The 15206-nt window shown below is 36.5% G+C and overlaps 1 long non-coding RNA gene across 1 annotated transcript in view; it reads left to right on the top strand.

Annotated features, from left to right (window-relative positions):
* Positions 1 to 3705: 3705 nt before the first annotated feature.
* Positions 3706 to 15206, top strand: part of LOC131196111 (uncharacterized) — a 43099-nt gene continuing 31598 nt past the window's right edge. Inside the window, exon 1 of the long non-coding RNA XR_009154632.1 lies at positions 3706 to 3791. This is a non-coding gene — a long non-coding RNA (uncharacterized LOC131196111). The remainder of the gene's footprint in view (positions 3792 to 15206) is intronic.

The following is a 15206-nucleotide window of genomic DNA, read 5'->3' as shown; positions in this document are numbered from 1 at the left end:
TGGAAATGCCACAACAAAGATTATTATTAGTTCCAATATCTTCAAATGAGCAGCGTAATTTAGAAAGAATTGAATTCAAAAGCATATATGAATTAAAATTCTACATATGAACTTCTCACATATTCAATGTTTGGGTTTTGCTATTGTCTTCCAGTATCTTTTGTTAAATTCCCAGGCTTCCTTACATGTTTAGAATTTCCTGGTAGTCTCCTATCTAAGTACTAATTAGTTTTTGCATTTCAAGATCATTCCAAGACAACTGCAGGCTGAATGAGAAGCCGATAGTAGATAATGGCAACCTATCTTTGTATTGTTTTCAAGAAGTTATGTCCTCCAATACTAGGAATTAAGGTAAAGACTTAAACTTATAGACCCCTTACCTTTATCTAAAAAACATAGATTGGGTTTTTAAGTCAAAGATTATTACTAAGGGCATCATGATGACTCTGTTTCTCAGATGATGTTTTTGAGCCACAGTTTGTGTGGAAATAGAAGTAGGTGCCAGATATACTATGTAGAGCTATCAAATAAAGATGGGATGTAATGAATAAACTGCAACACCCAAGTAGAGTGTTCAAGTCTATGTAGCTATTTTTCTGATCTCTAAGAGAAAAATTCATTTTATAAATGGAATTATTATGAGCCATCAAATCATCCAGTGTTATTTTCACATTATCCTTTTCAATGGAACCAGTTCAGACATTCAGCTGCTGATTATCAACTGAGCAATATTATTTTTAAATGTATGGGGGTTTTTTTGTATCGATAAGTGCTAAGCATGCCCATATATGCAACCTATATATACAACATACCAAACATGCTTTCTTTGATCATGGCTTTTAGGAAAATACAATTCATGGATTATATTAACTGCACCAAATAATAAATCATGGTAGTAAGGCAATGCCAAAATCAGACAAGCCACATTGCATTTTAGAGTGATGGAGATCATCAGTAACGGTAATAGATTTTGAGGTAGCAACTGATATTTTGCATCTATACTCTCCATGCAGTTTAAACACTTCAGAATATTCTACTTGTACAGTGGAATGTTACATGTCTATTCGGAATGAAGGTTTCTTGAACTTATGCTCAAGTACCTGCATATAGGATTTCAATCAAATAGCAAGTCTACTAAGGATGTATCACTAAAGAATGTTAATGCAAATGTATTCAGGATTCCTGGACTCTATTACTTAATTTTCCATAATTAATAATCTAAATAGTGCATTTAATTTTATATCTCGCAAGAGTTTTAAACCGTTTAGTTAATTATTATTGTTTGCCAAATAAAATGTTACAAATAGCACAAGTCACCGAATGCAAGCTGTTCATCAGATGAACAGTGTTATTTACTCTGCATGGAAAATGGGAATCCATCTGTACACTACTATCAAATAAAATGCATTTCCATCAGAATGTGATTCTGTCTTATCTATAATTAACCACCAGATGCCAAGTGAAATTCAGCCATGTAGCCAGTCTCCTAATCACAACCCCTCTTTGTTTTAAATCTATTAATGGATAGTCTGTCTGAAATCCCATTGTTGTTAACCAAAACAGAGACCTCTTTAAGATTTCATATTTTGTTCTTTAGCAGCACAGCATTGCCACAATGATAATGCAGCACTACAAGCCAGGTTCAGATAGTTATAGGTTACAGAGATATGGGAGATCAAAGATAGATAGATAGCTCACGAAATTATATACCAGATGGTAATAGTGAATTATATGTGAGTGGAATCAGGATTGTTCTATACTAATCCTGGCACAATAGCATTTTTCCTATGTTTGTGATGAATGCATTCTCTAAATCAAACCACCCCAAACAGATTATTTTTCCTGAGAATTTTAGAAGAGGAAAACAGCTCAAGGCTCCAAAGTTAAATATGGCTACTCAAACTCTTCCTCACTTATGTATGCATGAGATGTATGTATGTATGTATGCATCATGTCTATATATATGTATGAGAGCAGGCAACAAAATTCATTTTCAATGCCAGTGTGCCCAAAGTAAAAAATGACAATAAATTGATTAGTATTATCTTATACTAATGTAAAATTAGCTCCTTCTGGAAGAGACTCCTCTCAGGCACTAACAATCAGATTCACACGTAAAAGTTTCAGCTGATTGCTTCATTGCTCAGGTCTATGCACAGAAATGTTCTCAGATTAACAATTTGTACCTAGATAAAACTAGAAAAGTTTGATGGCATTCAAAAGGCGGGGAGATTGGACTTGGTGTCACCCCTTGTGACTAAGTAAAGACTCTAATCTAATTCCTCCTTGACTTCTTCCACTCTAAGCTATTGCCCTGCTTGACCCCTTCCCCTGTCTCTGTAAGTCTCTCTCCAATAATGCCTGACAATATTATGGACAACCAAGAAAACACACTTCATCTAATAAATCAACACAGAGTTTTTACTCAAGCTACAAATGACCAGACTGAAATTATCCTACTTCATGCACATTATGCAAAGACCCAACTCTCTGGAAAAAGTTATAATGCTGCGAAAGGAATTAAAAAAAAAAGAAAAAGAAAAGAAAAGAAGGGGATGATCAGTGGCAAGATTGATGAGCTCAGTTACAGAGGCATTGAGTGCAGACATGGAAGGCATTAGATTAGGGATTAGATTAGGAATAGATAATTTTACAGAAAAATCTAGTTATGCGGTCACTAAACATGATGGTGATCAATGCTAGTTCCTTAGCAGGGATAAGAAGCTTGTGGCTGTCCAGCTGAATATCAAGAGCTTCAGTTAGCCCAGTTATTGATGAAGGATGCTGAGGATTAGGCTCTTCCACAGAGGGAGACCTCAGTGTCAAAAATAGCAGGCAACTATTGTGAAGTGAACTGGGTGATCACTTCTTTTTTACATGGATCATGTGCATCCCTCACACATAAATACACAAAAGGACTTTGATAACTTAGCCAGGCCTGTCATTTTGTCACTGTTGTCCCACCAACTCTTCCAATGCATCAGCTAGGCATTACTGCAGTTCAGCCATATATAAAAAAAACTTAAAACTTGCTTAGTAGGAAAGTTAGTGTTTAGAAACAAACTGTTTTAATCATTATGATGCTGATAATAATAGGCAAAATGTGATGATAATGCATTGAGAGTCATTTTTCAAACTGTGTTTCCCAGGAACCATGCAGAATTTAAAAGCGTGTGTTAAAAAATGAAATTGGAACTGTCAAAGTGTTAATAAAGAAAGAATGCTACAGAAAATAGTCACGAATTTATGAAAGATGAAAGATGAAAGACTTTTTAAATAAGGTGCACCTGGATGTTTTAGAACTTCAAAGGCTCAACCTTCAGTTCTGTCTGCTAACAAAGAAAAGAATTTCAAAATAATAGGAAAGGAGGCAGTCATATTTTATATCAATTGTTATCTTCTAAAAAACTGTTTAAGGAAAATGCTGCATTAACACACACATATGCACATGTATTCATAAGACGGATAAAAAAAATCAGTAGTCAAATGGAAAGCATAGACAAAACTTTCTAAATCCTACTTTTCCAGATATGATTGAAGTCACTTAATTAACTGCAAAATAATAGAACATCCTTGTAACCGCAGCTGTTTTACTCAGAACCAAGATTCACTTGATAGAGCTGACAATTTGTATTTTTTAAAAGTTAAGAAAGCACTTGAATAAATATTGACTGTGGTTATGTTTTTTTCCCATGTTTTCTTTTCCAGGAAGTCCCAACTTTTCACCTGTATGCCGGGACAAGAGGATTGAAACAGAGATTGCGTTTAGGAATCAAACTCAAGATTATTAGGTGAGAGTCATTCACTCAGATCTAATGGCATCCCATCTAATAATAGCAATAGCAGTAGACTTAGACTTACATATCACTTTATACTGCTTTACAGCCTGTCTAAAAGGTTTATAGAGTTAACCCATTGCCCCCAGCAAACTGGGTCCCCATTTTACTGACCTCGGATGGATGGAAGTCTGAGTCAACCTTGAGCCTGTCAGAATCGAACATCTGGCAGTGAGTTAGCCTGCAATATGGCATTCTAACCACTGTGCCACCATGGCTCTTTATTATAAACTATCACAACACAACAAACAGTTCAAAGTCAGATGTCAGATTTTTCTATATGGAATTGTTTGTGTCATCCTTCCCAGATACCATTTCAATTTTATTTCTTTCCTTCTCTTCCCTTTGCTTTTCTTTTTCTTTTACCTGTTGTAGTCCTCAAGTTACAACTGTAATTGAGTCCTGCAATTACAGTCATAAGTCATAATAGTTGTAAAGCAGATCACCACAAGATTGCATCCAGTTTTACAACCTCGTTAAGTGAGCACTTCAGTCATAATGAGAACACCACAGTCATAAAGCAAACATGTTAATCATTATTTGCCATGGGCCCTATGGGGCAGTTTTTTTTGCCAAAAAAGGAAGGGAGTCAGAACAAGAGATGAAAAATGCAAGTAGAATCCCATTATTCTTGTATTCAGGAAATCCAGGATGACATCTAATTGTTGTTGTTAGTTGTGAAGTCGTGTCCGACCCATCACAAACTTCCTGTCCTCTACCATCCTCTGGAGTCGATTTAAGCTCATGTCTACTGCTTCAGTGACTCCATCCAGCCACTTGTCCTCTGTCATCCCTTTCTTCTTTTGCCCTTAATCTTTCCCAGCATTAGGCTCTTCTCCAGTGAGTCCTTCCTTCTCATTAGGTGGCCAAAGTATTTCAATTTCATCTTCAGGATCTGGCCTTCTAAGGAGCAGTCAGGGTTGATCTCCTCTAGGATTGACCGGTTTGATCGCCTTGCTGTCCAAGGGACTCGCAGGAATCTTCTCCAGCACCATAGTTCAAAGACCTTGATTCTTTGGCACTCAGCCTTTCTTAGGGTCCAACCTTCATTAGCCATACATTGGGAAAACCATAGCTTTGACTATACACACTTTTGTTGGCAGGGTGATGTCTCTGCTTTTTAGTACTCTGTCTAGATTTGCCATAGCTTTCCTCCCCATCTGATAGGCAATCACAAACCAAAGCCTCTGATCCAAAGGAGAATGCAAAGGAACACAGCTGAAAATCATATGTGGAATAAGCCAATGCAAATGCTTAGCTTTGACAATGCTTTGAGGAAATGAAACCTTCAAGCACCCTTTGCAAAAACAAAGTGAAGTATCACTACCACCTTGTTTTAGTTTGCATTGATCTGATTTTTTTCTCCTGCACATCTAATAGCTGGAAGAGGCTTTTGTGCTTGTGCTGTTGGCATGCAGAAATCACTTCCAATGTGCTACTGGAGTGGCTGGAATATGAAACTCTTATAGATTTAATTGTGGATGTTTCATACATGTTTAAATAAAATAGCATTGCAATTGTTTTGGTTCTTCTTTGCTCAAAACAGTTCTTGGAATCACCCAGCACACTGCTCGGTGGTCAAACAGACCTTCTCAAGAGCCCAAGAAAAATTGTTCAAAGTTTTGATTTATTAGTACAAATCATCAAGTATAGTATGTAGATGAATTGGTGCTAATCTGAAGGCTTTATTTCTGGCTTTTCTTTACATTATATATAAAAAAGTTACTATACGAGATAAAGTAGCTGAGACAAGCTGGGCATCATCAAACTAAAGTCAGCCCATTTTAGTCTAGTGTATGGGTGTCAAACTCGATGTGTCACATTGCTGTCACGTGACATTTCGTGATGTTTTCCCCATTTGTGGAGCTGGGGTGGCCATGGCTGGGAAGTGGCTCACCAGGCTAATGCAGCCTGTTATTAACACACAGCTGCCTGCAATTACAATTACTGCAGGCTCGAGTCCCACCAGGCCCAAGGTTGACTCAGCCTTCCATCATTTATAAGGTAGGTAAAATGAGGACCCAGATTGTTGGGGGGGCAATAAGTTGACTTTGTATATAAATATACCAATAGAATGAGACTATTGCCTTACACAATGTAAGCCACCCTGAGTCTTCGGAGAAGGGCGGGATATAAATTCAAATTTTAAAAAAAATGGCCTGCACATGACATATCTGGCGCATGGGCTGACAGTTTGACACCCCCGGTCTAGTGTGTTGTGTGGATCCTGCCTGTGCAGTTAGTTTATCAGTATGCCCTCAGAACCCTTAACACCAAATTAACTGAGAAATCATGGCTAAGTTATTGATAAGTTGCACAAATACTGTCATTTCTTCCATGAGGATGCCAGCTCAGGATATTGGAGATGATACGATTTTTGGGAAGCATCCAAAGTCCTCACCCCAGCCAAGCATCTTTATCTGAGAAAGCCCATGCTCTTAGTTTATGGAATTTAAACTGAGTAGAAGGAAAATAGCCTATCCAAATCTATGCCAAAACTTTCATGATTTAAAAGAAATCCATCCTAGTTTTCAGTGGGAATAAAATGGGGTAATCCCCCACCCCCACCCCGGGTATGCATTGACAAGGAGTAGCAATCAGGGAATTTGCTGGTGTCTATAATTCTTTACTTTTACTGTGGTAAAAGCAGCTAAAATAAAATGGATAAAGATGGAAGAATGGAAGAATTTGAAAGCCATATATTAGGGATAGGTTTAGGCTTATTACAAAAGAGTGCATATGACACTGCAGTGTATATATTACAGAAAATGAGTTTATTAGGAAAATTTATGGATCACCGGGAAGTGCTGATTTTCGTTCTTTTATAATTGCACAAAATTGACAAAATGGTGCAGTGTGGATATAAATCAGTGATCCTGACATGGACTTATATTGTTCCATACTTCATTAACTAAGCTGCAGTCTTATGCATCCATCCATCTTCTACTGGTTTGAGAGGAACTTACTTCAACTAAGCATGCTCAGAACTGTAACTCAGAAATTCTGAACCAGATTTACTGAAAAGCAAAAGCAATTAATTTCTGAGTTTTTTAATCCAATAATTCTTAGGAGCAAAACAGTTTTAAAAAGTGTTTATTATGATCAGAGAATGACTGTAACACATACAAGTAGATGAGTCAGATCCAAGGCATAGTTGACATTAAGCATAAACTATTTTCTATTCAGTCACTAATTCTAAATTGAAGTGTTGATAGGATTGCAGCAGTACTGAGTTTCAAATCCCAGTGCTACCAGTTCACTATTGCAGCGCACAGGTGCATGTGCTCGCTTTGCGAACGCACGGTGCTTCTGCACATGCGCAGAGCATTTCTGATGATGTCTGGGCAAGTGGGCAGAGCCTCCTGTCTCCGCCACTACCAGTTTGCCCAAACCTGGACGAACCAAGAGCAACCCACCACTGGATTGCAGACATAATCATATACTGTAGATCTTGTTAATATTTTACCATGAAGAAATTTAAATCCTGTTTATATCTGCTACTGGTACCAGGATACCTTCAGGAGTGTCTCCTGCCACCAGAATAAACCAGTCCAATTTGAGCACTCCAGGAGAAACTGTACCCCGAGTTATCAGCTTTTTGGAAGCTAAGTTCATAGAAATGAGATTACATCATTGAGTGTTTGTTGACATTGTCATCATTGGTTCATATGTGTACACCCACAGACATACACAAACAAACACATCTCATGTATGTTTCATTTGTATTACATTTTCTTCCTTGTGTATTGCCAAGAGTCTGACTGGAGTATACCACTGAATGAATATCACATTGTAACCTAGTTTTCCTTGTAAGCCTAGTATCATACCATATGGGCAACTAGATAATATTTTCATCTATGCTCATTCTCACCTACACAAAGTTTTGTTACTGATGCCATAGAATGAACTTCTTATCAAAGTCTTTACACTGACATCCTATACTGTAGACTGATGGTAAAAGGGCAATTGTACTTTGTTATGACAACAGTGATTTTGTTCTAGGCATGGTTCAGCAAACATATATTCTTTTTGATAACTGCAGTCAAATGCCATCATTTAGAATCAGGGTAAACTCAGGTTGGAAGCCACATTCAGACTGGTAATAATGTCCTAGACAGGGGTGAAATGCTACAGGATTGGACCGGATTGTGTGATTCGGTAGCGATTGTGGCCGATAGTTCAGCAATCTGGTAGCAAAGCTCCGGCCACCCGCCTGGGTGTCATTACTTCCTGATTTACTTCCTGGTTTCCTGGAAGTAATGTGTTATTTACCTTCTGTGCATGCGCAGAAGGTCTGCTTGCACATGTGATGCACGCACGTGGCATATGCACTTCCAGACCATTAAGGAAGGTAAATAGATTTCACCCCTGATCCTAGAGCTTATAGCTTACAACCAAGAAGACAAGGTGGGTTACATCTATTTTCTATTTTCCTTCTTTGTACACATTGGACCAATATTATTATTATTTCCTTTGATGGCAAGTACAGTTTTTAAGGTTATCACCATTATTTGTTTGTTGGTTGACTCCAGGCCATCAGATAGTTTCATCATCTTTTCACTATTTTATTATTACATTTTTCAACTGCTTCTGATCTTACATTATTTCAAAGAGAATCCTGATCTTTCTTTATTAGACTGAAATGTTGTGCATGATTTATCTAGCAGTTAACAATAATAGTTTTTTTGAAATCTCACCATTGCAGTTTTGAGTGCAGAAGTTTGTTATGAATAACAAAGAAAAAAAAGAGGGCGAAATGTCTTCAGTTATATGATTTTCCCCCTTTACAGTCCAAGAATAAGTTATTAATTTAGTGAAAAGTAGGTCTAACTTACATTAGTGATTTTAACCTAAATGCAGATGCAGAGAGTGAAGTTAAATGCTTCACAGACATGTTTGTATTTTTACTTTACCAGAAGTAACAACATGTTCACATGCTAACATGCTCACAGCTAAAAATAGCAAAACAAAATTTAATAAATAGCTAAAACAAAACATTAAGAACAAAATAAAGACATTAAAATAAAACGATAAAGGAAAATTTTCAAGTATGTTAAAATTGAATAAACATATTTAATTAAAATATAATTAAATAAAAGTTTAATTTGAACTATGTGGGATGAAAGATGAATTAACTTTACTTGAGTTATATGATTCTGATAAGACTTGATAATAGAATCGCCTACATATATATTTATATTAAAGCCTTCATGATACTTTGGCCTTTTTGCTCAAATACTTGGAGATGATTTATTTTTCAGTATGATTTTCAGGCTTCTTTATCCATAATCTAGCAGTTGAATCATTATGTCCTCTACCAATTCAACCTTTCACCCCTTACCCACACACAAACTAATAGAGAGCTTCCCAAGGTCATGCAATAATATTTTGTACCCAAAAAAGATAAAAGACCCAATCTCTGTCCCAGAACAGTTTGAAAGAGTTTCATGATAGTATGTGAATATATCTGATATTAATACGTTTAAATATACATTTGTGACTGAAGACTCCAGGATCCCCTCTGGGTCGGTCATGCTAGAGCCCAACCTCAGGGAACTTCTCTAGCAGAGTGTATCTCTGCTAGACAGAAGTTCCCTGAGGATGGACTCCAGTATGAGTCCGAACGCTCAGAAGATTAAACCTCTGGACCCAGATTAGATCCTGCAGCATTATCTTGGGACATACATATTTGCCTTCATTCATGAAGACTCCTGATTTCTTTTTTTTTTTTTTTTAAAGGAGATCATTCAGTAGCTTGGTCTCAAGAAAAGTATACTTACAATGGCTGTGGAGAGCATAATATCTATTTTTTAAAATTAAGATCATATATATATAACAGATGAATGGAAGTGGACTAAAAATGGAGCTTCAGTCCTTTTGACAGTCTCTGTGGTTACGCATTCCATATAATGTAAGGATTGGCTCTGTCTATATTTAGTTACATCATATAATCATGTTTAGGTTTAAATTATTAGCTCTGTATGTTTGGTACTAAGATTACTTCTAAGTAGCTCTAAAACTAAAACTAAACCACTTTATAAAGTTCCAGTAAGTATAAAAGCCTGTTGGTAACATGCTGATATGATTAAAAAGAGTGTAGTTGAAACTGTTGACCTATGAGGGGAGTTTTGATGAGCTTAGTTTAAATCGATGCATTTTGGCTTTTATGTATATTCACAAGCCCTGGGGTAGTATATCCGTTATCTGTGTTTAGAGTTCCTTGTTCAATTTAGGAAGGCTTGTGGGTGGATTCAGTTTCTGTGATTGCATTTGATAGCTGCGTTCATGGCACATGATTAATTAGAGTATTGATTTAGGCCTCAACTATGCTTGAAAGTATTGATTTGGGGCTCAGCTAGGTGCCAAGATAGAACTCAGTAGGTTATGCTTTATGCTTAAACTGGAGACATAAACAATTGAATATCAACTGTATACTTGAATTAAAGAATAGAAATTTGATTAGAAAATATAGGTAGTCCTCGAGTTACAGCCACAATTGAGCCCAACTTTTATGTTGCTAAGTGAAACATTGGTTAAGTGAGTTTTGCCCCATTTTATGACCTTTCGTGCAACAGCTGTTTGAACCATTGCAATTGTTAATTATTAAATTAGTAAATTATTAAGTGAATCTGGCTTCCCCATTGACTTTGCTTGTCAGTAGGTCACAAAAGCTGATCATATGATCCTGGGACACAGCAACCATCATAAATATGAGCCAATTGCCAAGCATCTGAATTTTGATCATGTGACCATGGGGATGCTGCAATGGTCGTAAGTGTGAAAAATGATCATAAGTTGATTTTTTTCAATGCCATTCTAATGTTGAACAGTCACTAAATGAACTGTTGTCAGTCAAGGACTACCTCTACAAGAGATGATGACCTTAATACAAAAAAGAGATGATGTAGATTGAATAAAGAACTAGTACAATCAAGAGGAAGGAAAACAGCAGCCTGTTTGATAAATGGAACTTGAGTTCTAAAGCAGCAGGAAAAAACAAGAGGTTATAACAAAGGTTGGCTTTTTCCCCAATGCTGGAAAGAGGCAACCAGTGATGGGTTGAAATACTGAAGTACAAATATTTGCTAATTTCAGAGGAAATCCTTAATGTTGCTCAAGGTTAAAGTAGCATTGATATTCTTCCTGGTTTCTCCAGTGAGAAATGGGTCTTGTAGTGCCATATGAAGTTGCCTTCAATTTTTGCACATTGTTTTGCATTTTAGGGAAAATCTGGAAAGGCTATATGAAACTCTGAGTTCTAAATAGCTGCCTTGATTCATAATAACAAATAGAGATGAAGGAAAAAAGAAGGAGCCTTAGAATATGTTTATCAAGAAAATTCAATCTATTTCATTGCTAACTGGACGTCATATTCCATTCTTTATAATTTCTCAGTAAATTCTAACAATTGCTATCAGTTGTTTGTTTTACTCATTGTCTCCTCATTTATATCTCCTTTGAAGAATAGGCAAGTCTCTCTCAATGCATTTTTAAAAATAAAACTTTACCAGTTAAATCCTTTCTCCATAAGTGAGTTTCTTTGGTATTTATTTGTGACACTTACTACAATAAGCTTTTTCTTTAAATTCGTCTTAGCTTTAACATATTTTTTTAAAAAAATACAACTATCCCATACAAGCTGATTGCAATGCAGTTTTCCTGAACATACGCTTTTAAGAAAACCAAGTATGATGGATGTTTTTCACCAGTACTTCTGTCCAGTTTGATAGATCATGGCTTTTCAAGGTAAGTGAAATTCATGTCCAATTTCTTTGAAGAAGAAATATGAGGGAATAGAGATAAGTTGTTGTTTTTTTTTTAAAAAAAAGGCTCAACTGATAGATCCAATTCCGCCCACATCAGTCTTCCTGGAACAGAAAATTCTTAAAAACCTTGATGAGAAAGGTTATCCCCAACAACACAGGGAATTACTGGATATTCTAGGAAAGATTCCACTGTGAAAAGAGCAGAGACAGCCAGTTAAAATAAGTGAAAATAACAACAACAACAACAACAACAACAACAACAACAACAACAACAACAACAACAGAATTGATGAGAAACAACTTGAAAAAGTCACCAGATATCAAGATTTGAGAATCAAATTGCAGAGACTGGCATAAACCATTGCAGGTGGTTCCAGTGGTACTCGGCACACTGGGAGCTGTGCCTAAAAACCTAGGCAAGCACTTAAAAGCAATTGGCGCTGAAAGATCACCATTGGTCAGCTGCAGAAGACCACCTTATTGGGATCTGCTCGCATAATTCGCAGATACATCACGCAGTCCTAAACGCTTGGGAAGTGTTTGACTAGTGATCTGTGATACGAAATCCAGCAGTTATCTCATTTGCTGTGCATACTGTCATTTTGTGTAAATAAAATAATAATAATAATAATAATAATAATAATAATAATAATAATAATAATAATAATAATAATAATAATAATAATAATAATAATAATAATATAACTTTATTGTCATTGTACGTATATACACAGTATACTCATGCAACAAAATTCACTTAACACCCAAAGACCAGGTCCAACACACATAACAATCCCCAAACACAATCCCAACACCACAAATCCCCTGCCTCTAAACCACCCAAACATCTACACAACAGACCAAGTAATGCTGTCCAACAGATCACTGATGGTGGCCCTTTAGTTCATTCTTGAGTGCAATTATAGCTCTGGGATAAAAAACCATTCAGAATACGTGTGGTCCAAGTTTTAATTGTTCTGTATCTTCTGCCAGAAGGCAACAGTTCAAAAAGATTGTAAGCAGGATGGGAAGAGTATCTGAGAATGTTATGCAACTTCCTCAAACAGTGAGGAATCTTCAAACAGATTCGAAGATGTCATCCAGGGCTGGTAGCTGGAGTCCGATGATATTCTGGGCAGTTTTAATGATTCTCTGTAGAGCTTTTTTGTTCGTTAGAGAGCTGCTCTCATACCATGCAAGAATGCCGTATGTCAGGACAACTCTCAATGATGCTGCAATAGTAGGACAGAAGTAGATGCTGAGATAGATTTATCTTCCTGAGCATTCTCAGGAAGTACAGCCTCTTCTGTGCCTTCTTCACAAGCATGTTAACATTCATAGTCCATGAGCGGTCCTTCGAGATATAAATGCCCAGAAATTTAAAACTACCAACCCTCTCCACCTCCTCACCATTTATGTACAATGGTAAATGTACATCTCTCTTCATCCTGAAGTCAATTATAAGTTCTTTAGTTTTTTTTGCTGTTAAGTATAAGATTATTTTCTTTACACCACAATGTCAGCCCTTGTACTTCCTTTCTATAAGCAAACTCATTGTTCTTATTAATGAACCCCACCATTGTCACAAATTTAATAATTGCATTGGTGTTATACATGCTAGTTCCATTATCAGCATCTGTTGACTATTGACAATGTGTTTACCTTTGCAATTGATCTTTGTCAATGAAATCTTTCCCATATAGGCTTTGACAAGGCTGATTTGGAAATTCTGTTACGAAATCAAATGGACATGTTGTTCATTCAAATCAAAAGAAAATGTTGGATAACCATCTGTCTGAGATGATGTAGGGTTTCCTGCCTGGGCAGGGGGTTGGACTAGAAGGCCTCCAAGGTCCCTTCCAACTCTGTTGTTGTTGCTGTTGTTGGACATTTATATGCTCTGGAGCACAGGTGGCAAACTCACAGCCTATGGGCCAGATGCATGACATGCCAGCCACATCTACCCCTGGTTTAGCAAAGGGGGGAAAAGCCACAATACATTGTGTGATGACAACGTGACACAGTGAGTTTGACACCCCTGCTCTGAAGTCATTTCATTGATTTTATACAAATAAACTAGATAATAAAATAACTGAGTTGGAAGGGACCTTGGAGGTCTTCTAGTCCAGCCCCCTGCTCAAACATGAAATCTATACCATTTCAGACAGATGGTTGCCAATCTCTTCTTAAAAACCTCCAGTGTTGGAGCACCCATAAGCATCTATAAGTTAGGTTGGAAAAACAGCCACGAGGGGACTATCAAAAATCACTTTAATATTACTAGTAAGAAAATGTATGGATTGTCCTTGAAATCACTAGCAGTCAAACTCTGCTTAACACTTCATCTTTACTTTAAGTTGCCTCTCCTTGCTTCTCAAAGGAGACTGCATTCTTGATGAGTTAACAGAGCAGTGTTCTTAATAAACTTAAGCAGATTGGAGGTCAAAATTGCAAACTGCAACTTTTGCACTCGTCAATGCCGTAGATCTTGCCTATCTATCATTTATCTATCTACTTAATTATTTTCTTAGTTTGGGGTTGCCTCTTTTTCCTGATTTCTTTTCTTTTGTTTTTATTTTTTCTTCAGTTTTAAATATTGAGTTAACTGTGCATATTAAGAACATACACATATCTGTCTGTCTGTCTGCTGTCTGTCTGTCTGTCTGCCTGCCTGCCTGCCTGCCTGCCTGCCTGCCTGCCTATCTATCTATCTATCTATCTATCTATCTATCTATCTATCTATCTATCTATCTATCTATCTATCTATCTATCTATCTACAGTAAATGTGAATCCTTCATATGCCCATTTGCCTTCTTAGTAAATACCTGTTGCTACAGAATGGGCTACCATTAGTTCTTTCCACTCGATTATCCATAGACATCTTCCCTAAGCTTTGAGTTCTCCACACAGTAACTCCCAATTGATTCTCAGTCAATTCATTGCTCAATAATTGTGGGAGTGATGTCCCTATAGCTGGAGGCCTATGTTATAAATAGAAAAGGCTGTCTGTAATATCATTCTTAGGCATTTATGACTACATGCAATTTAGGTTCAATGCAAATTCTTGTCAGTCTGCAATAAATAATTTTCAAGATGGTTCATAGAAACCCAAATAAATGTCTACTCCAAGTTCAACCCTTCCATTCCTCTTGAATTCAGCTTCTATAAAATCAAAATGCAGCAGTATGAATATTAATGTGGATAACTGTTATTAGACTGAACTTTCCAACTTTTGGGGTGTCGTAACTAAAACTGAATATAGGAATTTAAAATAAATCCATCGCTGATTCTATTTATCTTGAAATACCTCAAGTAATTTGAAAAACAGACTCCACTATGGTAGAGATCACAACAATAAATCAAATTTGCTGGCATATTATAACAAGGAGAATTCATATAAATCAGTGTATATTCATCAAAGTGCATAGAAAGTGCATAGTATAATTGAGATTGTAAAATAAACAATTCATATTAGGGAAATAGCTACAGAAAAATAGACTCGGAAAAGTGAATCTGAAATCCATACATCAGCAACAGTTGATATTCTGATTTTATTTTCTAATAAGGCACAGGGAAAGTGATAGGATAGGAAAACATGAGTAC

The sequence above is a fragment of the Ahaetulla prasina genome, chromosome 3, assembly GCF_028640845.1.
Source record: "Ahaetulla prasina isolate Xishuangbanna chromosome 3, ASM2864084v1, whole genome shotgun sequence".
Classification (NCBI taxonomy): domain Eukaryota; kingdom Metazoa; phylum Chordata; class Lepidosauria; order Squamata; family Colubridae; genus Ahaetulla; species Ahaetulla prasina.
The sequence above is the reverse complement of the archived record's forward strand: the minus strand, read 5'-3'. Positions and strand labels throughout refer to the sequence as shown.